The sequence below is a fragment of the Neopsephotus bourkii genome, unplaced genomic scaffold (genome assembly GCF_033783945.1).
Source record: "Neopsephotus bourkii isolate Nb327-2 ecotype Australia unplaced genomic scaffold, CSIRO-AGI_Nbou_v1 NB_1572, whole genome shotgun sequence".
NCBI lineage: Eukaryota > Metazoa > Chordata > Aves > Psittaciformes > Psittacidae > Neopsephotus > Neopsephotus bourkii.
The window spans coordinates 4,089,648-4,117,384 of NW_026902048.1; the positions used below are offsets into that span (position 1 = coordinate 4,089,648).

The 27,737-nt window shown below is 39.9% G+C and overlaps 1 long non-coding RNA gene across 3 annotated transcripts in view; it reads left to right on the forward strand.

Annotated features, from left to right (window-relative positions):
• The window catches only part of LOC133221976 (uncharacterized), a 34,082-nt gene extending 13,454 nt beyond the window's left edge, over positions 1–20,628 (forward strand). Inside the window, exons 1-7 of one of the 3 annotated variants that reach the window (XR_009728138.1) lie at positions 213–4,227; positions 6,059–6,424; positions 9,157–9,371; positions 9,686–9,898; positions 11,256–11,742; positions 13,594–13,748; positions 18,777–20,628. This is a non-coding gene — a long non-coding RNA (uncharacterized LOC133221976). Of the gene's footprint in view, positions 1–212; positions 6,425–9,156; positions 9,372–9,685; positions 9,899–11,255; positions 11,743–13,593; positions 13,749–18,776 lie in introns of those variants that run through there. The other 2 variants (XR_009728139.1, XR_009728137.1) reach the window with 2 other exon arrangements.
• The last annotated feature ends 7,109 nt before the right edge of the window (positions 20,629–27,737 follow it).

The window sequence follows — 27,737 nt, forward strand, 5'->3', positions numbered from 1 at the left end:
TAGGAGAATTTTGTAGCTCTGTTGACATTATAAGGATAATGGCTGTATTGCAATGCGCTTTCAAGGCCCAAGAGGTTTATGTTTTCTTCTGACCATAAGTATAATAAAATTCTAAGGGTGCACAAAGTCTCATCACTTTAGATATTTAAAACTAGGTTGAAAAAAATCCTTGGGACAGCCCTGCTGAGAGAGCAGAAAATAGGGGAAAAAACCCAACAAACCCCAAACCCAAATAAAACCCCCAAGGTTTTTTTATGCTAGCTCTATGAAAATCCTGGCTATTAAACTCCCAAGGATAGCATAACTCTTTTCTCCAGGGCTGTGAAGATAGAATTTATTGTCCATTTGGAACGATCAAGTTTAGGCTAATAAAAGGCCCTCTGTAAGCAGAAGTGCCCAAGTTGATGTTTGGCAGAGTTTTCAATGGTAGAGTTTATATAGGATGGGGGCTCTGCACTATTCAAAATTACTCATCTCTCAGCAGCTGAGGATGAGTTGACGTACAGAAGTAAACGTTAGTAGACAACAGCTGAAGGTTAATCAGCTCTGCTTTCTGAACTGGAGGGTTGAAAGCAGGAAGAAGTGAAAGCTGCTCTCTCGAGCCCTTCCCTTTGCTAAGGTGCTGCTAACTTTTATGATTTTTCTCTCCCCCCTCCTCTCTTCCTCTTTTACTATCTGTCTTTGTGCCTGAGGGCCAGTGAAAGAACACTGCAGATTCTAGATTGCTTTCAGAGTTTCCCTTTGCTGATGATGGATTACCATGTCAATTTAAACGGCATAGGATTAATTTGTTTCAATGATTTCTCTTTAGGCTGAATGCCAGTCTTTTTTTTTTCCTGTCTCTCTCTTTGCTCTTAAGAATAATAACAATAATAATAATAAAAAAAATCCTTAAAAACCCCAAACATTTTTGATCTCCCACTTTAAAAAGACAATAATAGAAACAGACAAGTTAGGTGTAATGTTGCAAAACAGTTGTAGATTTGAGTGTTTTTATCTCATTCTAAGGGGCTGAAGCATACAGTCAGTCACATTAAAATGAAATTGGATCCAACGTTTATTCAATAAATACTTGTCTTGTAGGTAATCCAGAGCAGAGTGCTTTTGACACATAAGGACTTAATTTGTCTTGGATAACAAGTTATTAATATGGCACATTTAAACTTGCCACCTACAATAAGGTCATTTAGATCTATAATACAACTCGCAAGAGAACTTCATAAAGCCAGAAACAAAGTTTGATTCTGCCTCCGAGTTGTGGAGCAGAACGTGGTTTGCTCTTTTCAGCAGAAAGTTCAGAGCGAGTAAGAGCTACCCAAACCCAAATGGTGTGCATCTGCTCTCCTTTGGAAGGCAAACGTAAATGGAGTAAGGAGGGGAGAAGGAAAAAAAAGAACCCAAACACACGTTTTTGAATGAGTAAGCTCTAAAGCTGCGCTGCGTCTGCTAGCAAACTCATCGCAGCTTTGGGAGTGAAAAAACAACATTTGGTTCCGAGTGGAAATTCGCCTGCGTTTGCACCCTACCTCTTCCACGTGCTTTGCAATTTACTTGCTTTTAATAATAAGCGAGGAAGTTGGAACATAATCCACCCATAAATGTTATTGCTGTAATTTGACTGTGATGTGTTTGTTCATGCATTAGCCGTATATGTAAAGCGAAGTGGGGATGTATGGTGGTGATCCCCATGCAGCCTGAACAAACAGAGATGTTTTGGTACATACTGGATTTCAACCCCCAAATGCTCTGCAGTCTGGGAAGCTGGAGGTGGGGTGTTTAGTTTCAGACCTGTCCTAACCAAACAATGCCTGCACGAGGTGCATCAGGAGTGGAATATCGGGGGCATGTGATGCAGGAGGTGTTCTGCGGCTGGTGACTCGGTGTCCACACCGTTATGCATGAGCTTTATTATTCTGCTTTGATGTATTAAGCTCTTGGTTGCTCCTGCCCTGGCAGATTCTGTCTCTTTAAGTAACTAAATCTAATTTTTAAGCTCTTCCTGGGAAAAGGATGTTACACATGAGTAGAAAAATGCAGGCGAGAAAGGCTAATTGAATGAAAAGAGAGAATTAGGTTAAAAATAGAGTACAATCTAGTATCACATTTTCACTAGTGTAACCTGAAATGAAGGTGTCTCCAAGTCCCTAGTGATGCCAGAGTGTTTAGATGTTGGGCACAGATGGAGACACCTATTGAAATGTGTCTGAAGAAGATTAATAGGACTTGTCAGTGTTGGGAAAGCACTGCTTTGCTGTAAATTTCTACTAGCACAAGATGAATTACCGATGAATGCTCAGTTATCAACCCCATCACTATCATTGGACACTAAATCAAATTGAGCAGTTATCTACAATCAGAAAATTTCTTTTAAAAATAGGCATACACCTTTAGGCTTAAACTCTTTAAGAAGACAAAATCCTCTGTGGTATGTGTGTGTTCACGAAGGGATATGATTTAAAGTTTCTATACAAAAAGCTTCTGTTCAGAAGCAAACTCAAGTTTAGTGTGAAATCTGAGTTGTCAGACAATAGAAATATTCAGAAGATACTAGTTATATGATACAATGTTCTGCTGGGGACCTGATCCAAAATGGATTTTCGTGCATGTCACTGAATTTTGGATCTGTCCCTATTTGTGGGAGGTTTTTCCTTCATCCCTCCTCTCCCCTTATTTTTGGTGATGATAAAACCCCTTCTCTCTACCTTAAAGACTGAGCATCCAAGATCATATATGAATGCAGAACAGCTGTCAAGACTCAGGATTTATGTATCATAATAATACCACCCCCCAACTTATTTATGAAATTACAGCTTAACATAATGAAACATGTGATGAAAGAATCAATGTATAATATGTTAACTGAGAATATTTCCTTCTATCCTTTATAAGAAGGGAAACTGTCACAAGCAAAACTACCATAAACATTTACCATCCTGCTGCTGAAGTATATTATCTGTATTTACTGCGTGATGTTGATGATGACAATGATATTAAATAAGCATCCTCTATCTTTAGTTTCTAGGATTTCTTTCCCTCTCACCCAGGCATTGTGCTACTTTATCCAAGGAGATTTATCGTGGCGTGTTTTCAGAAGTCAATTTTTACCTTTTATTATAGACAAGGGCAGTCATTTATGTTTAGGGAGGGAGACAGGTACAGTGCCTTTATCAGATCTGCGTCCCCAGCCACAGCTCCCTTCTTAATCGACAGCAAATTCCCACTCTGGAGGATCAGGCCCTATCTGGGCTGCTTCTCAGCCCGGGAATGTATCCTTCCCTTCACCTCCACATATCTTACCTGTGATGTATGCTACTTTTTGAGGAGGGAATAATACGCTATTTACCACAAAGTGCAGCTTCAAAGCCTTTGTGTGTTTCTCATCTCCAGCCAAAAGCTTATTATTTACCACCTTATAAATTTACCCGGGTGAGGGATAGTAGCGGTTATTGTCTCCATTTTTACATCCTAATTTTCACACAGCAAAATGCCCTGCATTAGGGTCAGATTCTTACTCAGATGGAAGTTATTAACTTTAGCAGAACAGAGCCGATTTCAGCCAGCCACAGCCCGTGCCCTTCCAACACAGTCACTTTACAGCGTCCCCTTGTTTATTTTTCCCTTTGGAGGGCATGATTCGTTAAACGTGTTTGTTTTACACAGAGCAGCAGTTGATTCCTAACTTTCCTCCCCCTGCCCCAAACATATAAAGAGAATATTAATAGAGAATATTAATAGAGCTGAGTGCATTGTGATGCTAGTTAGATTGTAGTAGCTGAGAAATATGAACTAGCGAACATAATCCATAAACTCCATTTGGTTACTATAATACTCCAATCTGTATTTATTACAACCCCACTCTGATGCTTATACAACTGCAATTGCTAGATTTATACACTCTAATGGTTTCACAATAGGAAAAACCTGTGTTCTTTATCTTTCTTTTCCTGTCCAAAATAACCCCTTCCACATATACTTCAGGCTTCTCCAGACCTTGTCTGGGTTTAATCACAGGCTCTGGGACAAAATGTGCATTATTAAGAAATATAAATATTTTCAGAAGCAATCAAAGGGTTGAAAGATTGATTCGGCATGTAGATTGGATTTAATTCGAAGCAGCTTTGTTCTAATGAGGACTACTGGGATACAAAGACGGCAGCCGCTTATGGCCACCAGTTGGGAACTTCGACTCGCTGCAGCAACCTGTCAAGAATTTCAAGGGACTGCCAGGTATTAAGCAGCAAAGTGGTGGGGAAGCTGGTGGTCTATTGTTTTCAGCCTCCTTCCGAGGCTGGATTAAGGTTTCATAGCCCCTGTTTTCCCAAAATGACAATTAAGGTTAATTTCTTGCTGCCCACAGGACCAAATCCTGTTCAGGGAGAAGCCCCTCTGGACTTTATGGGGGGCTTTGACTAAGGGAGAGGTGGCAAAGTTTGGCTGAGCCCCAAGTCCAGCAAATCTGAGAGCCCCGTAGTGATTTGTTCTGCTTCCAGACCTGGTGTGGCTGCTTTTTGTGACTTATTTCTGTTAAATTTTGCTACCTCTGCTCCTATACGCGACAAGACCTTTTTGCACAGGGCAGTGTTTTTCCCTGTGGAGAAACACAGCTCTGTGTTGGCTGGGAAGCTCCTGTGTCCTTGTTGGGTGACCTGGACCTGTTCTGTTTCCCAGGGAAAAGCCTGAGACGTGCAACAAAACATCCTTGAGGTGATGCTGAACAAAACGGGACACTCAGTAGCTTTACCCTTAGACTTAAAAGAACCCCCCAAGCAGTAAGATTTCAGTGTGTGCCGTGGGGGGGGGGGTGTCACATCACAGGTATTTGGGGAGCACAAGACCCTGGCTGCTTTCCTAAATGTCTAGCGTACAGTCAGAATCACAGTATATACAGGATCAAACACTGACTAGTTTCTCTCTCCCCTTAGCCCCCCTCCCTTGCCTACTTTTGTCCATAAAAGCAAGAGAAAGAGAGAAAGCTTGAATTTTCTGAACTGTTTCACCCATCCACAGCTGGAATTCCAAAGCGAAATGAAAATGCCTTTAAAATCAACCCTACATGGGAGCCTGAGAGAACAAGTTTTCCTTTGTTGTAGGGTATAGTATTATTTGCTGTAGGTTTTTGATATACATTCTAAATTAGGCCTGCAAAGGAATGCTTCATCTTTAATTCATCACTCTCAGCTGAAAGAGATTAGCAATGTCTAGCACGCACCCTTCGTATGGTGCTGACCTCATCAAGTATGGCCTGAAATTAATTAGCCTCATTCATTCCAAATGGAAAAGGATAATGGAGCTGCATTTTAGAGATGACCATCACAAATTGTATGCAGCATATTTAAAATCCCACCCCCCCCATTCCCCTCCCCATTAAAAAAACTATGTAGATTAAAATTCTTTCCAGAACTTGCAATATGTCAGAGTTATCGAGGCATTAGGAGCAGAAACCACTCCGTTTTTATTTGTGGAACTGGGAGCCACGTTTTGTATGTGTGGCTGTAAAAGCAGCAAGCCTGTCATAAATGGCACAACACCTGGAATTAATCTGATATTTCCAGGTGCTCTGGCAAGCTGGGGCATCAAGCGCTTGGTGTTTAAACATTCTTCCACTGGCTTGCTTAAATCAATATGAAAGTGGTGTCCCTTTGTCATTCATAGATGCAAAGTGCTAGCACAAACTCCAGCTTGGCTTCAGAGTCCTACATCACTCATAATCTAATTAGAAATCAGAGCAGAGCCGAAGCAGCATTCTTTGTGGATTCTTGGGCAGCAAATAGGGATACTTGTCTTTTGTTTCCCTCCTCGATTGCATCGTTCACAAGCTTTCACACCACATCTCTAAAGGTGGTTAGGTGCCTCAAGATGTTGACAGGCATGAAGGACAAGATTATTTAGGTATTTAGGTGCCTACCCAGGGTGATTTCAAATGGAATTAAGCAACTGGATGTTACTGGGGGAAAAAAAGGAGGGGGGGTGGGGGGGAGAAAAAAGAAAAGCTTCCAATGCATATGAAAAGGTCTAATTTGTTGTCCTAAACTCTAGCAACGTGGGTGATGTTTTCCAGGGTAAAATTGCCTGCAGGGTGAATTTACTGAAGTCTGGCAGTTTATACTGAGATGAGTGGGTCCTTGGTTTTGGGCAGTGCGGCTCCATCAGCTCCTCCCTGGCCAGGCACAGTGGTGGTGTCTGCTCCAGTTGCTTCCCAAGAGACAGGAAAGCGGTAAAGAACACAGGATTTTCCACAGGAATTTGGAAGATGCCCATGTATAAGACAATGGTGAGGATTGGGCCAAAATCCAGATCAAGCCTGGATTCCTCCACCTGAGTAGTCCTGTCTCAACCTACGACTGCTGATGGATAATGGCAACGTGGATCTTCCTGTCTTCTTACTCCCCAGCACCAGATCAACAAAAGGGCCTGAGATAATACTGTGAGTAAAAGACATATTTTTTCCTCGCACCAAATAATTCACTGTGAAACTTCAGATTTTGAAATAACAAGGACAGAATGGCCCCTATCTGCAATACCAGGGCTTGGGGAACGTTTCTGCTCTTTGTTCTCCCAGTGAAGGCTGAATATATAGGGAAAACATTTTGTGATACGTGCTGTAATCACCTCGCACCCAGGAAAACTGAGAATTAAGTATTTCTTTTTAACGCAAACAAACATTTTTCTTCCAAAGACTCCATTCATTAAGACTGTCATTGAATCCAGGATTGAACCCATTGTTATTAATCCTGAATGAATTCAAGTTTGCCTACCATGAACAAAGCTGCTTGCCATTTGATAATCTAAATTTGTTCAGAAAGAAAGAATGAACAAATGTTAGAAGCAGCAGGTGAAATCATAGCACAGTTATTAAGCCTTCTTTCAGGGGAAGCACAGGATAGATTAAATTGTTATGTTAGGCCATGTTGTAAGTCCACGTCAATTTTGTTTGAGATCTTATCTTAGCTTGGAACCGTTTCCTCCTAAATTAAACTAAATGCTGAAGACATGAGAAGCATATTGACCCAAAGATTCAAAACTTTGGACTCAGCAGCCTTCTGATCTTTTGTCCACAAAGTATCGAGTTGTAAAGCTGTGGAATATTAAATAACCATGATTATCTTCAACTTGCCTATGTTCGTTTGTCATGCTGAAACAGTTGCACGGATTTTCCTTGCTGTTTCTTTCAGGACAAGACATTGATTCTGCCTGAAAGCTGGTTTCATTTGCCACTGATTTTACCGACTGCGGTCCTATACTGATATTAAGTCTCAGACACTAACCATTGCCTGTAATTCTGTCCATGGTGCTCTTAATCTTCCTTTTGCAAACACCATTGTCCAATAAAGCAATAAACAAAAATCCCACAATCAAAGTGACCTAACTATGCTGGTACTTCGATCAGCTGTTATCAGGCACAAGCAGTTCTTGAAATGCAGTGTAATTCACCTGGGATAAGAAATCAAATTCAAAAATGAGCTGAACAGACATTCTTAGGAATGAGTAAGTTTCTAAATAAACCAGCTTTTTATTCCACCTTTTCTATATTAGTACTGTAAATCAGTATAGTCTGCACTTGAAGAAACCAGATGAGTTTGAATTGTCATAATTAAATATCATCCTTTTACTTGCAGCACAGTCAAACAAGGAGTTTTACCAATAACACAAGATTTTTCTCAAGTATGGACACCTTACTCAATTAAGGACACACCTTCTTACTTAAGCTCCAAGTGGTTCTATCATATTTAGAAAACAAATCTCTACCAAAATGCATAACATGCTTCATGCCTGTTGTCAGAGCACTAAAAAGACAGAGTTATATAAGAAAAAAAAATTGTTTAGATGCTTTTTAATGATGATACATTAAATAATGTAATTTACTCAGCTGGACTTCTAATTATCTACACGCAAAACTGTGTGTTCATTCATCATTTCGTTCACTTCAGCTAATGTCAGTTAGTGGTAGACATTAACACTAAGTCATAAGTTTGAACTGGAAGAAAAACAAGGAGAGTGCAAAGCTGTATATTAGCTTAGACAAGTAGGATGTCATTGCCAGCCTGAATTTGCTGATGAGACCAGGCATTAAGCAAGTAAATCTTTAGCCACTGAAGCAACAGTTCACTCACTTTCAGTAATGACATCCAGGAGGCAAAGCTGTGGATTTACAACAGTGAATACCTATGGACTAATAACAGCCACTTAGCCCCAACCACAAAATAATGAGCCAAAATGTAGATTCACCTTTCCCCTGAAAAAATATTTTTTTTTCCTTATTTTAGCTTCATTTCAAATGTTCAGGAGCCCGGGTTTGATTGTTTTGGTAGTGTGGAAGGATTTTAAGTATTGAGTTTATGGAGTCATTCGAGCAATTTCCTTTCTCACCTAGAAAAGACTATGGAGATGTTCAGTGGTACAAAAAGGCATCCAGCTCCCAGTCTTGGGGTCTCTATTTGTGAGGTCAGGCCTTTCTGTGGGCTGGGATTTGTTCCCATTTGGATCAGACATCAGCGACCTGTAGTGGTTTCCCCTAAATCATTGGGCATTGCAGGTTCACACAGTGAGCTCATGTGCTGAAAACAGAAGTGTGTTGAGTTGCCATCGTAGTTCTTTGTCCCAGCTAAATTATTTGTCTCCCCTTCTGCAAGATTGTCTTTCCATACATCCTGATTATACTATCCTTTTCCTCTAAGAACAACATAAATGAGTACTCTATAGGTGTAATTACGACAACAGTTCTTTTGCTGCAAGTACTAGAAGACTGTAACCTGTAATTCACTTTTGCTGATACTCTTCTATTCTAACACTAGACGTGTTATTTTAAAATGTCTAGGACCTGAAAGCTAAATTTATATAGTGATATATAATAACAATGGAAACTAAGCCTCCTCCTTAGCTCTGGCTTTAGATGTTGCATCTCTCTGCCAATCGGTGTCTTGTTCACCTATAAATATCACTCCCATAATGGTTCCAATATCAGAGTTAAATAGGAGGAAGCAAGATATGTCTCCATCTGTTTAATTTAAGATAAAAATCTATGAAAACCCAGTACATACTACCATGCAATTTCTTCTCTTGTGTTATTCCATGGCAATTTTATGGGCAATAGTACATTTGCTTCTCCACAGTGAATGTGCTGTATCTCTTGTAACACCAGCTATCCTTCTTTTCTAGGGATGAAGCATCACAAGACCATGACTGGAAAGTGTGGGGACCACGCACACAGAGAGATGCTGGTTCCCTGACTGCCACTGGTTCATCTCTGTCATGGCACAAGCTACAAGAGAATGGAGAATGGTTGTGAGGACCATTCCTGTCCTGGCTTCTCTCATCAGTGCTTTGAGCTATGTGAAGCCTTGAGAACCAAGGCAACATGTGACCATGACCAGGTATTTTCTCTTCTTATGGTCTATATCTGAAGCTCCTGCAGGTAGGAGCTCAATCTGATTTACAGTGTTGGTGATGAGCAAGACAAACATGCTAAAATAATGCATCTGAACCTTCACTCTCTTCTAGAACTGACATTGTTTCATCATTTTCTCTGCATTTTCTGGATGAAGCAGCCAGCATGAGGAGGGCATGCTGGCACACATCCTACTTGATAGCTGAAAAGAACAAACTGACAAACATTTTTAATATGCTGCAGCTTATCAACATCCCAGTGAATAAAGGGTAAATGATATTTTCCACTGGTTATTCACAGATGTACATGGATATGCTGGTAAACTGGCATTCAGTCCAGAGGCTGGACAGAAATAAATCACTAGATAAAATATAATATGCTGAGTGAAAACCTTTATGGAACATGCTCTTGCCCCAAACTCCTCCTGGAATAAGCACAGTAATGCTCCCTGAGACCTGGCAGCCCTTCTAAGTGAACATATGGTCTGCTCAGCTCTTGCTGTACCCCTGCATGGTGAGTAAACACACAGCAATGTCAGAGCAAACAGGAGGCTGTTTAATAGCATGAAATTCTGTGGCTACTTCAGACTTCATCAGTACTTCAGGAATGGCTTCCCCTTCTCTGCTGCAGCATGCACTGCTTACAGGAGAGATAGAAGGAATCTCTTTGGGGGTGGATGGTGTCTGGAGCCATCTCCCATATGGCTGATGCTGCTGGGGAAGGGTCCTGGTGTGTCAGGAGTTGTATTTTCTTATGATGCTACATTGCCTTCTTCATCTTTCTGAGATATCCCTTGGTGCAGTGTAACTTGTGCAGTAATTGGAATAGAGAGAGGGACCTGAAGGTAAAAATCCCACTTAATCAAGGCTGGCAAAGGGCAGAACATTAGCTGCAGTAATTGTATTTCTGAGGGAATCAACAAAGCTGGGCTCGTCAACACTAGCAAACAGATCTGGTCCTGCCTCTACGCTTCTTGCACTGGCAGAACATTGCACTGAAATCACTGGAGTAGGGATTGGGCCAGGAATGAGTGGCTGAGTTGCAAAGAAAATTAATTCCTGCCAAAAAAGTTCAGCTATGCTCAGAAGTATGTAAAGTGTCTGATTTGAGAAGTGTCAAGTAGCATTTGTGACCAATTACCCAAGATGAAGGGGGCAGAGCTATGTTTACATGTACTAATCTTCAGCCAAAGTTTGAAAACTCCAATTCATGGACACGCATCAGATTTCCTTTCCAGGCTTGGCATTTGCCTGTACGCACGCATGCACATTGCTTGGGGATGACAGGAAAACATGATTACCACTTGCAAATAATACAAATAAAGAAAGAAAGTGAGAGGAGCTGCCATGCAGCAGCAGCATGGTAATTAAGCTTATACTGTGATATGCAAAAGAAAATCATGGGCCACTCTACAAGTAAAACAGCTTTATCAGCTGAGCTGAAATATGATGTGTCTATATTGTTATTTTTTTCCCAACCTGTGAAGCCATGTGAAATGATCTACACAAAAGAATAAGGAGTAAAAGCTGCCTCTGCCATCATCTTTTATTTAACATAGGTATACCAATTTAATGCAATTAATCAAGATAGCAGGAATTAAACGGTAACTCACAGTTGACAGTGACTGTGTTATTGCTGTGGCATAACAGGGCTACAAATGATAGTGGTGACTGGAAACACTATGATTAAGAGCAAGCTGTCCGTAGTTTTGGGCGGATTTCAGAGGTTTAGGCAGATCTATTGAATGGGATCCACTTTCATGTGGCCAAATGTTTATCTGCCCCTGCCCTTCCCTTTCCCCTCTCGGACCTTCCAGGGTAAAGTCCAGAGTGGCAAAAACTTTTAAAGGGATTCCTCTTTCTTCTAACAGGTTCCTGATGCTAAAGGTCTGACCTTAAAATGAGCAGTGCAAGAATGGGTACTGCAGCGAGCTTCTGGCCTTCAACCCTTCCAAATACAGCTATTTTAGTAACCAGAACAGTATATTCATGATGGGTGAGGGAACAGAGCCTTCCAGAGAAGGATTTCTTGGCACATTAACTCTGTCAGTGCTGGATGCTGTGTCCCTATTCAGGTTACTTGTGTCTATTTAAGATCCTAAATATAGATTTGCAGAAGCCTTGTAACTTCATGGATGTGCTTCAGTGCCTGCTGCACCTAAATCTTAACCATTTTTCCTGGGGATTTCCACATAGATCTGGGGAGAACTGCAATCACACACCTCTGTGAGTAGTTCAGACCTGAATTTCTTGTCCATGGGAGAGGCACAGCCTGGTTTGCTACAATGCAACTGTCTTCATTAACGTTCTTCAAGCCCTGATATACTGGCTTTGTACACCATCATTTGCCATTGTAGGGTAAGAAGACTGGGGAGTTTTCTAGGCTCATTCTCTTGGCTTCAAAATGTTAAATTGGGTGATAATGAGTTGTAACTGTGTCCCTTTTTATGGTGAAGTTGACACTTGCCTTCTTGTAAATGCCACAGAGATGACCCTCCTCATTTCACACAGGCCACCAAACAGCCCCTGGGATAGGAAGGGTTACTGGCCATTTACCAAACTCTGTTTGACTTGGGTTCATGGGTGAGAGATGAAAGGCACTATATTGCATTACCAAACCCTGGGGCCAGCCAGTCTCCCTAAAGAAGCATTTCATTTAGGAAGGCAACTGCTGGTCCATGGGAATCGGAGAGTTAAGAGAAGGAAGATGCAGTTGCAATCGCAGATGCTTCCTTAAAGCAGATGTCTTAAAGCCATACAGAAACTGCTTCAGTGTTGCAACAGTTGCTCCAGGGCACTTAGTGGCCCACAGATTTTTCCCATAATCTCCCATTATTTCCCACCAAAACATCCCTCAGGTTACTAGTGGTGTTTCTGCATCTGCCCTATTCTGTTTTGCTCCATCTCCCTGGACGAGATACACCATGCCTGGGACAAGCAGCAGGTATGAACTATTACCTTTTCTAAGAGCTTCAACATCTAGGCAGCACATACCTTCCCCATCTTCCAGATGAAACAAGCTGCCCTGGTATCACACTTAGAGCTGTTGGGAGCTTGGGAGAAGTGTTCTCCTGAACTTCCCAAATATTTTCAGTATCCTAAAGCTGAGATGCTGACTGATTTTCATGGCTGTAATGGAGCGGTTCTTGTAAACAGGGTTGTCTAAGTGCTGCCTTTATACAGATCACGGATGCAGTGCTTGATGCTGAAACGGTTACAGGAAGGAGAACATCTGCTGCTCAAACAGACCAGGAATTCAACCCAGACCCATCCTTAATTTCTTAGGATCTCAAAAGCCAGTGTGGTTCCAAATTCCCTAGCACTGGTCAAAATCCTTATTTCACTTTTCTCCCTTGCTTTTTTGTTATGAATTATGAGGCATTCAGAACTTTCATTTTGTTTTTTGATAGTTTTACGTCATGGTTGCAATAATGCATCTGCTGAGTCAGCAGTTCTGCCTCTGTGTGTTTGTCTGCTTTATAATCCACTTCCAGCAAGTTCTTGTTACCCAGTTCCTGCTGACAACCAGGGAACAGACACAAGTCAGCTCTGAAAACGAAAGACTGGAAGGTAAGTGAAAGGAATAGTAAATGCAGGCCATTCATGTGACAGGATCCAATTCATTTTTATGCCAGGGAGATGTTTTAAATGGGACTTCTCCCAGTGGAAAGCTCTGCTGAGAGAAGGTGCTCAGGACCTGCTTCACTATAAAGACAATACATAATTATTCAGAGCTTATTATTATTTTTTATCACTCATTTTCCAGTCACACAGAGCGAGGGCACAGATGAGATCAGGACCTAGTTTATTGCCAGGCACTGTACAGATTGTACAGTACACAGTACTATAAGAGCCCTATAAAAGGTTTTAACTATCTACTTAATGGAGGCAGACAAATGCACCCAGGCTGAAGGTTAAAACGACAAATTTAAGATGACAGAACTCAGCAGCAAAAATGGGGACTCATCATGAGACCTTCTGTCCCGGGATCCTACATTTTGCTTTAGACATCTTTTCTTTTTACATTTATTTCAAATCACAGAAATGATGAACTGGGTAAACTTCGTGTCCTTTGAAGCACTGTTTATTGTATTTATACAAAGCAGATTATCTGTTCTCCCAGGCTAGTGGAAATTATTAAGAGTGATAAACTCATCAGGAAAAAATGTAGGTTGGGTGTGACGGAGAAACCTGTATTTTATTCTACAGTGCCATCTTAATCTCTGGTTTTGGTATGACAGACTATGAGGTCTCAGTGATACCGCACCATCCTGTTCCCTGCTTTCAGGCTCAGGTCACAGGCTGGATTTGGAAGCAGCAACTTTCATGCAGAGATGTGACTGGTATCTGAATACTATTCCAGGGTAAGTGCATTTTTGTTTAATTTGGGTTTTATTCAATGTATAAAGTCCATGCAAAGTGTGTTGTTAATCCCAGCCTAGTTGTGAAACTGTTATGGACCACTACTTGTTCAATGCAATGAAGCATTTCCATGTACCACCGCAACACTGCTCTATTCATATGTTATTTTACCAGGTCAGTCCTTGGGATTTAGCATTTCATTCAGAAGAGGTTCTATAACACACACCAGTTGTGCTCTCTCTGTGTTCTGATGAATGTGGTAATTTTCTTAAGCCTATATATATATATATATTAATTTATTGTAACACTTCTTTCTTATTTGAACAACTGAAGCCTAGAAAAAGAGCTAAAAAATAACTCTCAGACTGAATGGATACTCATTATAATTTTCTCTTTATTACTTGCAAGTCTTGGATTACCTCATGCAACCTTTCCATGTTGACTACTCTGTTAGCTTTGCTCAGACAGAAGGTAGTGATAATGGATAATGTATGTTACAGGCTTCTTTACAGATGAAACCAAGAAGTGTCCTGAAGTCTAGTAACTACTCAATACTGGTAACTTACACAACCCTCTGTGCTACTACTGCTGCTGCTTTGAACCAATTTATTTAGTTATTTGGACTTAGATGCATTCCTTTCCACTGCAACAGCAGTGATACATAGGAAGGTGTGTTTTAAACCTTGCAGTCATTCCCATCCTGGATTTCATGAGGGGTTATTCTTGTCTCAGAGGTGAATCATTCAAATATCCTTTTACAGATTCCAGGTGAGTTACTCACATTAAGATGCTTCCAAGTAATACACAGAAAGGTGCTGAGAAAATGATGAGTCTCTGCCTAGTAAAAGGCTCAGCAAAAGTAGGTCCAAGTAAATTATATACTAGCACTCAAAGTCTTTCTAAGGAGATCTGGGGGCAAAGGGCTTCTGCCTTCAAAAACGTGTGGCCAACAGGGATGCACAACACTTGCTTTTCTGACTGACCCACAGCTGCTCTTTGTCCCCAGAAATGGTTCAGGAAAAGACTGAAAGTATCTGAAGACATAAAAAGGATAATTAAGTTTCATTGTAGGAATAAGAGGATAATCTGTCCAGACAAATCTAGGACTCAGTATTGAAAACTGTAGTATCTGAATATAAAAAAATGAGTAATTTTAAATAAAGATGTCTATCAGGACTGTAAATTCAGAGAGTAAAAAAGTAGCTTTGCTTAAAAGACCATCTCTGTCTCCATCTTCCTCTAACTCATTTTCTTGTTCTCTTTCTTCCTTTTGTGTGACTGCAAAAAAACGCATGTAAAATCTGATATTGAGAACGCTTTAGCTTCATTTCAATCTTCTCTTCTCCAAATGTTTTGTTCTGCTGTGAAGATTCCCCCTGCCAGATAACCTTACCCGTGACTGCACTAGGCTTGCGGGACTACTTATTTGCAGAGAGAACTGCTATATTCTGAAGCAGCCAGGTGCCCACTCTTCTGAGGCTCTTAAAGATGCTTTTGAGCTGGCATGAGAAATCACCCAGGACTAGGAATGGATCACAAGGTGCTTAGGACAATATTTTCAATGCACCTTTTTTTGCTGAGCAGAATTCTGCACTATAAACAAATGTGAGTTTTGCCTCATTCTTAGATACTGTGAGTTATGAAAGCCCACTCTAGGTGTAATGAATGTATAGATCATTTTGACCAGATCATAATCTATTTCCCTGGAAATGTACAGGTGAAATAAAGAACTTCTTGCTACTATTGTTGTATTGTATCAAGTATTACTGATAAGACCAACATGATCCTGAAGCTTTGTGCTCCTGATGTTTAAATACAAAGCTGAACTAACTATGGGGTTTGGTTAGCAAACTCCTTCCTGGATTAGGAAATTCAGCTTTATACTGCTGGAAACAGAAACTGAAACTATACAAAGCTCACCTGTCCCTTAACTATATCACAAGCCTCAAACTCCACTGCCATTCTCACTAACATTTATAAAGTGTCTTCATTCAGCTTCCCTGATTGTGGCAGTGATATTAATAAGCAAATCACACAGCAATTTTCAGAATGAGTACAACTGTTATAGCAAACCCCTATAACATCTATCACTTCTTCACTGTCTGTGGAGGAAACCCAAACTCAGCTAAAACCTATGGTCAATTGTCACCACAGCCTCTAGGCCATGGGAAGGTTAGTTTTAATGAAGATGGCACTTAAGGGACATCTGTGTGACACATGCTACAGTGTCCAGATTGGAGTCTATGTATTTTGCTCTAAATCTAGAGAGGAAGTCAGTAGAGAAAAAAAGGGGAAAGAAGCACGGGGGAATAAAAGTACTTTTGAAAGGGAAGAAATCTACATTTCAATGAAAATCCTTTCAAGGCATTTCAAATAAGAGTCTGAGGGAAATAATTACAAAGTTTGGAGAGAAAGAACGTTAGCTTTGATATCTTTTTCTTCTATGAAGCAATTAAAATAAGCAATTTTTCAAATACTAAGCAGAAAATTACTAATGGCTGAACCCAAAAGCTTTCATTTCCTTCTTGGGGCCTTTATTCTTCTAAAAAAAGACAAAAAAAAAAAAAGTGAAGGTGGTTTTCCAGATAGATTAATGCATAAAGCAGTCGCTAGTTGGATGTCATAAAAACTACAGCAGCATAGAATAGCTGAGATTAAGAGCTAGATTTAAATCATGCAACAGTCCAGTTAATATCAATGTCTAATTAAGAAATGCATAAGAAGTCTGTAATGTTGATTTGATGGAGAAAAACTCTAATAGGGTTTCTTTTGGAATTTTCCATTTCAATTGCTGTGTAGACTTTTAATGGATGTCCTATCCAGTCTTTGGTATTAGCAGGAACCATCCTCAAATTAAAACCAAGGCCTAAAATGGAACACAGGTAGACAAATTAGCTGGTCTAGGAAGCAGTCTGGGTACAATGGCAATGTGAGCTCAAGCCGAAATTTTAGTACAAATAAAAAGGAGCAAATGTCTCAAATCTGGTGTGGAAACCCTATCTGCGTATCGTTTTAAACAATTTAAAACCCTGCAATTTTAAACAACGCAGCATTAACCCATTTCCCCACCTCCCTAAGCTTGCCAAAATCCCTGCAATTCATACTGAGAAATCCAGACCACTAAGCATTATTAATTAGTCTTTTTAAATAGAAAGATTTTCTATAGCTATATATATTAGTAGTATAGATGTGGGCTCTCTTTGCTTGCAGTGGGATTTAGAGCGCACAGTTCACTATCACTATCAGTGAACACCATTAATCTCCCACTCCTCTCTGGGTAACTAAAGCTCTTAAACACTTTGAGCAAAACTAAACCTGTGGCCTCCACTGTGTCACACAGATCATGAAGGACGTTTGGTCTCTAGATATGAAAGGGGAACTGGTTTTGTGCTGTATGTCACTAATGCCCTGAAGTTGTTAAACTAGGAGCGATGTAACTGGTAGTAGGCACAAATCCATGTTGCAAAGAGGGAGAAAGCATAGCACTGGATTAAAGCAGCAGTGTATTTGTTATCACCACTTTGTTGCTGACCCAACAAATCCAGAGGGAATTATCTGAAGAATTCAGGAAGACAGCAAACGCAAAATAACCCCTCTGACCCAGGCAGCAAGCATGCAGGGGAGTAATTTTTAAGTTCATTAGAACCCAGTAAAATACAATGCATTTGCCATGGTAAAGCAAGGCATATATTTCTATCTGCCTACATATTTCCACTACTAAATCCATCCAATCCATTGTTACTTAACTTAGCAAACAGAGAGTTAAGAAAGACTGGAGGTAAAATCAGAGCAACAGTAAAAGCATGGCAGTTCCACGTCCCAGTCATTGCCTGAAATGTCCAGATTTATGCCTGACTTTACTCCATTGATCAACAAGGCACAGATATGTCATATTAAACAGGGACACCATGGCCCTGGGAGATGCCCCAAGGATTTTTCTCTTTGAAAGAGACAGGAACAAGGATGTTCTTAGTGAGGCATCTGCCTTCTGAAGGATACAGAGGTCTAATGTGAGCACACTGAGGTCGTCAGAGGAGTCTGACTGTTTTACCCTCCTCTTTTCTGTATGACTGAGGTGATACCATGGGTAAGGATGTTGCTAGATGATTGTTCAAATGGAGCACCACTCTAGCAGGGTGCTTTCTCTGTAAACTGTGTTGGATTAATGCAGTACTTTGGAAGAGAAAAAGAGCATAAAGCAGTCTGTCATTTGCAAAAACATACAACAGTCAAAAGTAAACAAACTTAACTTGTCCAAAACACTTGACAGCTGCAAATTCTGTTCTGCTTTCGCTAAATGAGAGGAAAATTTCTCCTCCACAAAACCATCCTTTTAGATATCACTACAGTCATGACCTCATTGCAGTTCCTGAATTCTTTCCGAAAAGATTAAAAATGAACTAATACACCAGTGATCTCATCACAGTTTAAAGGACATCTTACATGGGGAAAAAAGCAGGAAAACTTCAGTGGTTTGTTTGCATCAAGAGAAACAAAACCACTGTATCATAATTGCTGAGAAACACTGAAGGTACAATGCCAGAGAGGCATTTTTCCTACCTTTATCCATACCTTCCCTTGTCTCTTCTGTGTCCTTCCTGCATGTTTTAATGTACCTGATTACTTTGAATCATATACATTACTTTTTCCAAGTACATACAGAAGGCATTTTGCAGAGTATATGCATACAACCATGTTACACAAAAGTATTCATACATACTTCATCCATAGCTTACATTATTCTGGGTAAGAACACCATCCTATATGTATATACAGTTCTCAGGCTAGGGAGTCATGGGTTATAACAGGTCTCATGTACTTCAAAGCTGTTGCATCTTCTAACAGAAACAAGAAAGATGAATAGGGAGAGATGCTTTGTTTCATTTGGTAGGAGAACCTACAAGTTAGTATTCATGTAACTGAGAATCCCACTACATTTTAAATGTGTATCCCTTTCTGAGGTTGGAAACTAGAATATCTTCAGAATACGAGCAGAGAGTTAACAACAGTCTTATCTCTTGCGCCCATAGGTTCACCTCAGCTCTGGCTTGAGATCACACATTAGGCAATGAGATGACAAACCGGTTTCCTTCCTCAAGCTGAATGTCACGTAGTTGCCCAGGGGTCCACTTTGGTGGGGGGGTCATGTTCCCTGACTTTTCAAGGGGAGATGTGCTGATGTAACCCTTTCCCATCCTGTGTACACTTGGCAGGAGGAGACAAAACTGCTCCTTTCCACCCATGACATTTCCCAGCCGGGTAGACAGCTCATGATGCACCAGAACAGCCACTTGTTAGACACTGACAAAGAAACCTCCAAAACCCAAGTGGAGATGAATTCTCAGGGCTAAAGCAAGCTGATATAAAGGGTGACGGTACCTTTCTACCCACCCAATAAGATTTGTTACTCCTAGATGGGACAACACACAAACCAACCCCAAATGCTTTGTAGCTGATAAATCTGGTTTAGTGAACAGAGCCCTGATCAGTGGTATCATAGGCTAATACATGCTGCAGTATTAGTAGAAGTCCAAAAGCCCCAAAGAGTAGTGTGGATCATTGTTACCAACAAGAATATAGTAGGTGAAGGGCTATTGTAATTCCTGGCAGCAGGAGCCTGTCTGGAGGCACAGACTTCCCAAAGCAGAGGAGAGTTGGAGAACTGGGGATATTCAGCTAGATCTCATCCCCCTGCAGATTTACCAGGCCAGCTCAGCCAGGGTAAAGGAAATGAGCGAGGTCCTGAGCTCTGCTCAAAGTTCATTGCTCTGTTGATGGTGAAGAAGTATCTATAGATCAGGATCTTGAACAGAGACTGGTGTATCAGTTGAAGCTGTACAAACTAAACCGTATATTCCCCAACTACAGATAAAACAAATGGCCAATTTTAGCCTAATCATCACTTCTGCCAGAGGAAAGAGAAACTCTTTGAGGTAAGTCCCCTTGGATATAATTCTTTCTTTCCAGGTTAAAGAAGGGCTGCAGCTAATATATATCCCGAGCCATAACATGGATTTGCACCTTTCCTGTTAAATATAGCTGGTTCGTGTCCAAAGCATCACTTTTATTCCTAATGCTCACTTATACCATTACAACTTCTACATTAGTTGCAGGTGTGAAATGCCAACAGATCCACACCTCTCTTGCTGTCAGCAGGAGAGTAACGTATGTCAAAGGCCTTATTCTCAGAGGTGAGGTCACCAGGATCTCCTCGTTTGCACATCTGCTTTGCTAAACACAAAGCTCTGGAGATTTGCAAAGCTCCAATATGCACAAAATGGGATGAGTTCACTGGGAGCCACACAGGAGAAACTGTTTGTGCTTCTCCTTTAGTGGGCAGGTCACAGAATTTTCCCTCTATACAAAATATTAGCTGTTTTACAACAGGCAGCATTTACTAGTTTTCACATGGATATTTGTATGTTCTGTATTAATAAGGAGAAAGGCTACACTTCATGTTACATGATACAAGAAAATTCAGGATACCAAGGTAAAAAAGAGCTCAATACATCAAGCAGCTTCAGAAAGATGTTAATATTCAGTGTGTCCCTGCTTGGAATGCGAAGATATTAACTCCTGGAGGAACAATGCTTCTGGAGACTGCTTCAGAGAGGCAGCCAGATTTGGTTTTGAGGGCTTCAGAGAAGCGTTCACATATTTCTACTTTCTGTTGTTAGTGGGTTTTATACCTTGGAAAAAGTCTTTGAATTAACGTGTGCACATGATGTCTACATCTTGCTCAGGGATCTCTAATACACAGTATTTTTGGCCTTCTACATTTTCCACAAGGTCAAAGACTAATCGTATATATACACCTAAATATTTTCTGATTTCTGCTAATATCCTTTAATATCTGCAATAAAGATTCCCACAAGTAATCTATACAGACTATTTTTTATCTTCATGTATGACAAAGTTGTAAGCCTTGTAATGCCATCTGGTTATGACATCATGATTCTGGTTATTCTGGACTTACAGGACATTTTAAACACATGCATCCAAGTGTCATTCACCACTATGAACCATACTTTTTCTCCCTTAGTTGACTATTTCTGAAGTTTTTTTTTGGGATAATGGAATCAAAGCTGATCTTGCTTTCTAAAATTAGAAATCAGAGTATTGGTCATCAGCTATGTGTCTTGTTACATGGGATTTAGACCTGTCACCTCCATAGTGACTTAATTTGAATTAAAAGCAAGTTATTTCAAAACCCCATGGGATACTATGGAAAGCCATGAGCAGAAGACATAGGTCAGAGCATGTTTCATGAACATCTGAGATCCTAATCCTGAGACTATGTTGCTAAAAATGGACATCATAGAATGGTTTGGGTTGGAAGAGACCTTACAGATCAGAGTTTCAACTTCCAGCCATGGGCAGGGACACCTTTCACTAGACAGGATGCTCCAAGACCCATCCAACCCAGCCTTGAAACACTGTCAGGGATGGAGCAGCCACAGCTTCTCTGGGCAACCCGTTCCTCACATCTCCTTAAGGAAGCTGTTTATTTCACCAGGATCAAAGAGGTGCAGTTCTAATACTGAGGAAGGGAAGCGCTTGATAAAGAAATGTTGATTTTGGAAAAATCTATGTTGGTATATTAAAGGAACTGTGCTGTAGGAAACAGTGTATTTTGCATGGCTCTTCATGGAAGTGGCTATTGAATTAAGAGGTATCCTTTTCCCCTGAAATTTGCACCAGAAATTCAGAGCAAAGATTTGTCACGTTTCATTAGAATGACTTCATTACTTTCCCAATAGGAATTACATTTCTTTCTCTGGGCTGCAGATATAGCTGTAGTAAGCCCATGAAAAGAAATCAGGGAAAAAAGAGACACCGATGTTCTTGGGATGAAATACAGAAAAGTATTTGAGCAATATGGTCTGGATTTAAAAAAAAAATTAAAAAATATTTTTAAAGTATTTGTTTTGTTTTATTTTCATTTTTGCCATGTATAATTACGAGAAATTTACAGACAGCTTGTAAAATTTTTAGTTTCTGTTGAGAATTGCCTTTTCCAAGATAATTTGGTATGCTATTACTTTAGCCCACTGGGTATCATGTAGGCAAGGTGTAAGATTATGCACATGAATATTTCTGTCTTCCACTTATGCGTGCTGAGACAATATCAACTTATACTTTCTCCTGTCATTGGTCTTGATTCCACAGAGGATTTTCTTAATTACCAGCAAGACAATTTGGTAATATCATGTAAAGTGTTACAGCATCATTTCTGTGATGATTTACACCTGCTAAGGATCCCATCATTGAATTTTAAACCATATTTTAAGTCCAGAAAATTTCTATTTTTAGTAGAAATACCCTTTAACTTATTGGCACAGTTCCTCTAAATCATACAGAGCTTTTGAACATGAAGACACCAGTTTTGCACATTTGCACTGCCCTGAAAAATTTAGAGCACACTCCTGTACTGGATTAAATCAACTCAAGTCTAAATGTCTAAAGCTATTTTAGACAACTGTGCATGTGGAATGGACCTTTGTAGGGATTCTACAGAATACAAAACTAAAAATACCTTTGTTGCAGAGAAAATACACTGCATTCCTTCCTCCACCTTGGGATTCTGGTTATATATTTTTAACCCTTGTAGGTTTATTTCCAAGTCTGTTAGACAGGATGGAAATGATCCCATTCACTCCAACAAAATTCTGCTTTCTGCTGGATAAAGGAAGATGTTTGCACATCAGATTTATTGGTGTTGTCCCACTAATGAAACAGGGAATTTTACAAACACATCAGGGAGGATAAGAGCGCAATACAAAGATGTCAGAGATCCAGAAATTACAGTTTCCTTGTAACAGAAATAAAACAAGGAATGCTTACTAATGAGTCATGAATTTCTTTATAATTGTTTCCATATTTGGGGCAACATTTTCCTAAATCATCTACAGAAACCCTGCAATTCATTGGACTTTTAATAGTGGTTATGATCAGAACAACATATCTATGATACAAATTACTTTGGGAAGGATTTTTTCTTTTCTCCTCAAATTACTTTTCTGAAGTTTTATTTCAATATCGAGCTATTTTCTCCTCCTCCTCCTCATTTCTATTTCTAATATAAAAACAGGAGTTCTTATCAATTTAAAAGAGGAATAAAACTAAAGAAAATTCAGGCGGAACTGTAAAGCATGGTCTATTTTAAAGTTCCAACAATAAGAATCTGTTTTGTGCTGCACTTATTTCATGAACTCAGTTTTCCATAGTGCATTCAGTGTTGTAATAATGCAAATCAAAGACAATTTTAATAACTCCTTCCATTAAAATGATCTATTAATGTTTTAAGACTCCAACACTTATGAGCATGATTCTAATTGCATGATTTTGCTGTAGGCAGGTTTTATAGATCTGCCTGATCTTTAGATATTTGCACCATTTGGATTATTTTAAATAATTAATTTTTGGAAGAGTTTCAGTCTCAGTAACAACAGTTGGGCTTGACAGTGGTTTTCTTGTGGGTAATTGTATGTATCTGCTTCCACATGAGAAAAAAACTAGATAAATTTAGAACTCTTTGAAAGGATATGGCTGAGGTTTATATTACGACAAATGTTAAGAATATTCTGAAGAGGAGAATATTTATTCACTATATTAATACAATAAAGAAAAGAAGTTTAAAGTGAATAAAATTTCATGTTTGTCATGCAGCCGAATTAACTTGCAGGACTTTCTGCCACAGGTTACCAAAAATAGATTAAAAGAGGACTAGACATTCATGGAAGATAGTTCCTTTGATATCATTAAACATTCTTGTTTTATTCAATTATCAGTCTCTGTAATGCCCTGAGTGGTAGGAACAAGGAAAATACCTCAGGAGAAGAATTAGTGTGTGTTTGACTTCTGACATTTGTGTATCTACTAGGGGTTTCTGCTACAGATGTGGTGAGAAGCTTGTTGGACCTTTGGTGTAACTCAGCACGGCTACTTGTAGGCAAGGCAAACACTTGTTTGAAAGCATGTTGCTCTCCAGAAACTGTGGAAAACCTCAGGTTTTCCTGTCGTTCTGCAGAGTAAGCTGAGGAAAACAAAGACTATGGGTATTGGGAAGCAGGTAAGCACAACAGCAAGAGTTGCAAAGAAAGCATTTGCTGAGTGGCTTATGAGGGCCCTTACCTTGACATGGTACCCAGGCTTTATCTCTAGTGGCAGGCTCTTGGCCACTGGCATGCTAGTCCTCGTCCTTGTACGTGCTGTTCTTCCCCTTGAGCATTGAGACCTATGGCAGAAGGTTCCCTCCTTCAAGATGAACCAAAACATCAACACAATCTTGCACTCTTGGTTCAACATTTCTTCTGTAGAGAAATTACTTTAACATGACAAATGCCTACATAAGCCTTGAACAAATGAACGTTAAATCTAGAAGTGGTAATTTTCTTTGGGGGTTTAGAATTACTATGTTCTAATTGTTTCTAATTGTACACTGAGAAGTGATTCCTTGTCTGCAAAAAATAGCATGCTCTGTAGTGAATCTGACTTTACCCTTTCCATCAGTGCTAGTTCTGACTATTTGGTGAATTCTATGTCTGGCATGACAGAAAAGAAGGAAATTTCCTCTGATATATTAAGTGTGCATTTCCCTTGCAGGAGGGAATCCTAATAGACTTGCTATAGAGTTTACACACTGGTAAAGAATTGATGTACAAGTTGTGCAAAACCAGTGACAGATTTTTACTTCCACAGAAACACTCAGATCAGTCCTAGTGAGAGGACTAGAAGGGATAATGGGCCATTGGTATACATGCCTTGAGAAATACAAGCTTTTACATGAACAGGTACTTGGACATGGGTAATGAGCAGTTGTGGGTGTCCCATCCCTGGCAGTGTTCAAAGCCAGGTTGTACGGGGCTTTAAGCAACTTGGTGTAGTGGAACCCATAGCAGGGGTTTGGAACTAGATGATCTTTAAGGTCACTTCCAACTCAAACCATTCTATGGTTCCATGATAATTTCTCCAGTATTTGAAATTTTCAGTGCTGCATCAACTCAGATCATGAAGTTCTCAATTATTCCTTCTCAGGAGCCATCCCAAACAAGAACATCCTGAGAGAGTGAACTGATGATACAAGTGGATTATGTTTGGAATTTTCCATGAAAAGTCTGTGTTGGAAAATGGTAAACAGTCAAAAAGGTTTGGAGAAAATAACGTGGCTTTCATGAGTTTCCTCAACTGAAAACAAGATGTTAAAGATGTTTCAAAATCATTGCATCTCAGTAGATATTTTTCTAAGTGAACATTTGTTTGGGAATTTTGGTTTTAATTTTGAATTTATAAGTGAAAACAAAAAATGAAATATTTTGAAATTACTGAAGCAAATTGCTCAATCTGATTTTTTTCTCTTTTAGCAGCTTATTGATTAGCCAGAGAATTAGTTGAAAAAAATCTTAAAAACTCCCAAAAGACAGAAAAAAACATTTCCCTGCCAGCTACAAAATGAGAGAAAAATATAAAGACATTTTCATTTAGCAGGAAGATTTAGTAAGATACCCATTGCTTCATACAAGTTGAAGACTTGAACTCGGACACACTTTGGGTTTCTTTCCAAGTGTGATCATGGTAAGTGATAATGTTTCTACTAGACCTGGTCATCTATACTCAGATAAATATCTGTAAGTTTTCCAGCCTCTGCAAGTGTTATAGACTGTTTCACATGCTATCACAAGAAGGAGGGCAGGAAGCATGGGCAGGGAATTTCACAGTTTTAGTCCAAACTAATGGTTTTAAACAGAAAATTGTGGTTAATTCTTAATTTAAAAATGTGCTTTAATTCTTAAATAATTAAGAGTGGGCTATCCAAGGACAAAGAGCACTGGATGCCAGGAAGGGTTAAGCTTTGTAGCAGGGAGAGGGAAGGCCTGTATATCCACACTGTGCCTTGCTAATGGTGCAGGGCAAGACCATCCTTAGATGCCTGCTCAATTTGTCAGGAATTTCTCTTCTGAACTATTATCTCCCGCTTTCTCCAGAACACCTTCAGCCCTTTTATCTACAAGCTATCTCAAAGTTTACCGTCTGCCTATCGCCTCGGCTGAACCACACTAATAGCCAGCTAATTACATGTGAACACTCTAATTTGCTTTGTCTTTTTCAAAAGAACCCCATGCGTGTGCAGGCACGCACCTGGTTAAACTTTTGCTCATGCTGCAAAACTGCAGCACTGGGTAGAACTGGTGCACCAGCCGAAGCACAATAGAATTCATTGCATATTTCCTGCCTTCCCTGCTGCATTCCCCCCACCAGGCCACCACCAACACTTGTCATTCTGATTTGCAACATCACCTGTTGCTCCAACACTAGGTTTCTCTAGACCAGAAACTGGAGCAAAGAAGAGAAATACGTGTTTGTCATTGAACTGAGAAGGAAGAGGAGAACGATAAGATCATAGCCTGCAGCACTTTGTTTATGAGAACATCCTTCCAGTGATGTATGTCTGCACCAGGTGAAAGTATTGTGTCACCCCTAACATATTTTAAATGCCAAGGCTGTCATGCAAGAAGACAATGATGAACAAGTCTAAACAGAATATGGTATTGTAGCCAAGCGTTACCCTTTAAAGGTTTGTACTGGTAGTGCTTCTTAGCAAAATGTTTCCAAACTCTTATATTCCCCTACAGAACCTCTCTCAGAATTGAAATTACATTAAAATATTTCTATTGCAGATACACTGATGGATTATTCATAAACCAGTGCACTTTCTCATGTCCTCACTCCCATACTATCTGAACTTCTTATAACTCCTCAGATAGGAACTTTGCTTCACTTAGCAAATAGGCAAATAAAGATATGTCTAGCACTGTGCATTGAAGAGTAGGGACTGGCCCCAGGTCGCTGCATGTCAGAGGTTTACTTGGACTTACCCTAGCATGCTCCTGTGGACTGAATTCCCATTAGGTGCTGGAGCTCCCAGACCACATTAAACTTCAGTTTGAGTGCCCCAGGACTGCATCATGTTGTGGGGCAGGGTAAGCAGGGTCATTTGGAAGATTCACTTCAAAAGTGTACTCCTGGGCAGAAGTGAAAGGCCAATGCTGAAGCACCTTTAGTCACAAAGCAGGTATGCCCAGAGCTGTCATCATATGGCAGTTTTCTTCCCAGATATTTATCTTGAGCTCAACTGCACGAACACCATCACAGTGTTATAATGCTATTTCACAACATGACTCATTCACTTAGACTGACAGCTCAAACTGAGCCTTGAGAAAGCCAGCATCCAACACATGATGTTGAATATGGGCATGACCATATCCACCTTGGATTCAGGTGAAAGAGCTCTAGCCATCTATGTCACATGGGAATGAAGACAACCGTGACACCATGGAGTTTTAAGTGTTTGAGGCAAGTTAAGGTCAGAGACACTCCATGAACCATCCATGACAGCATTAATAACACTACAAGAGAGAGGAAAGAAAGCTTCTCATTGCCTGAAAATAAGTTCAAGAAGCTAGGATTTCTCCAGCACTTACTGAGGTCCTGTGTGATCTTGTGTGACATGTTCAACATCTCCCCATGAGTTTCCCTTTCTGTAAAATGGAGATACCTTATTTTTCTCACAAGATTATTAGGAGGATTTTCCAATTAAGGTTCTTTATAAATGCAAGTCTTGCAAACAGTATTTAAACACCTAAATAAAAATGGTCTCCAACTTCTTTAGGCAGAATGCTAGTTTTGATGGGTACTAGTCGCAGTGTCCAGCTTAACATAATGCTGCAGGATCATACACTGCATCTTTAAGACATAGTTTACTTCTGAATCAGTAAATGTACTAGACAAAGCAGCCATTATTTATGCATTCCTGCATACATGGCAAGGTGAAAATAATAGAATAAACATCATATACTTCATTATGATATCGGTTTACACTTCCAGGGTACACAAAAAGAGGCCATTTCATCAAGCTAATTGCCTGAAAGTAAAAGAGAGAGAACTTTAGCTATTAGTCTATTATGGGGCTTTTTTCTTAATCACAAATAGGG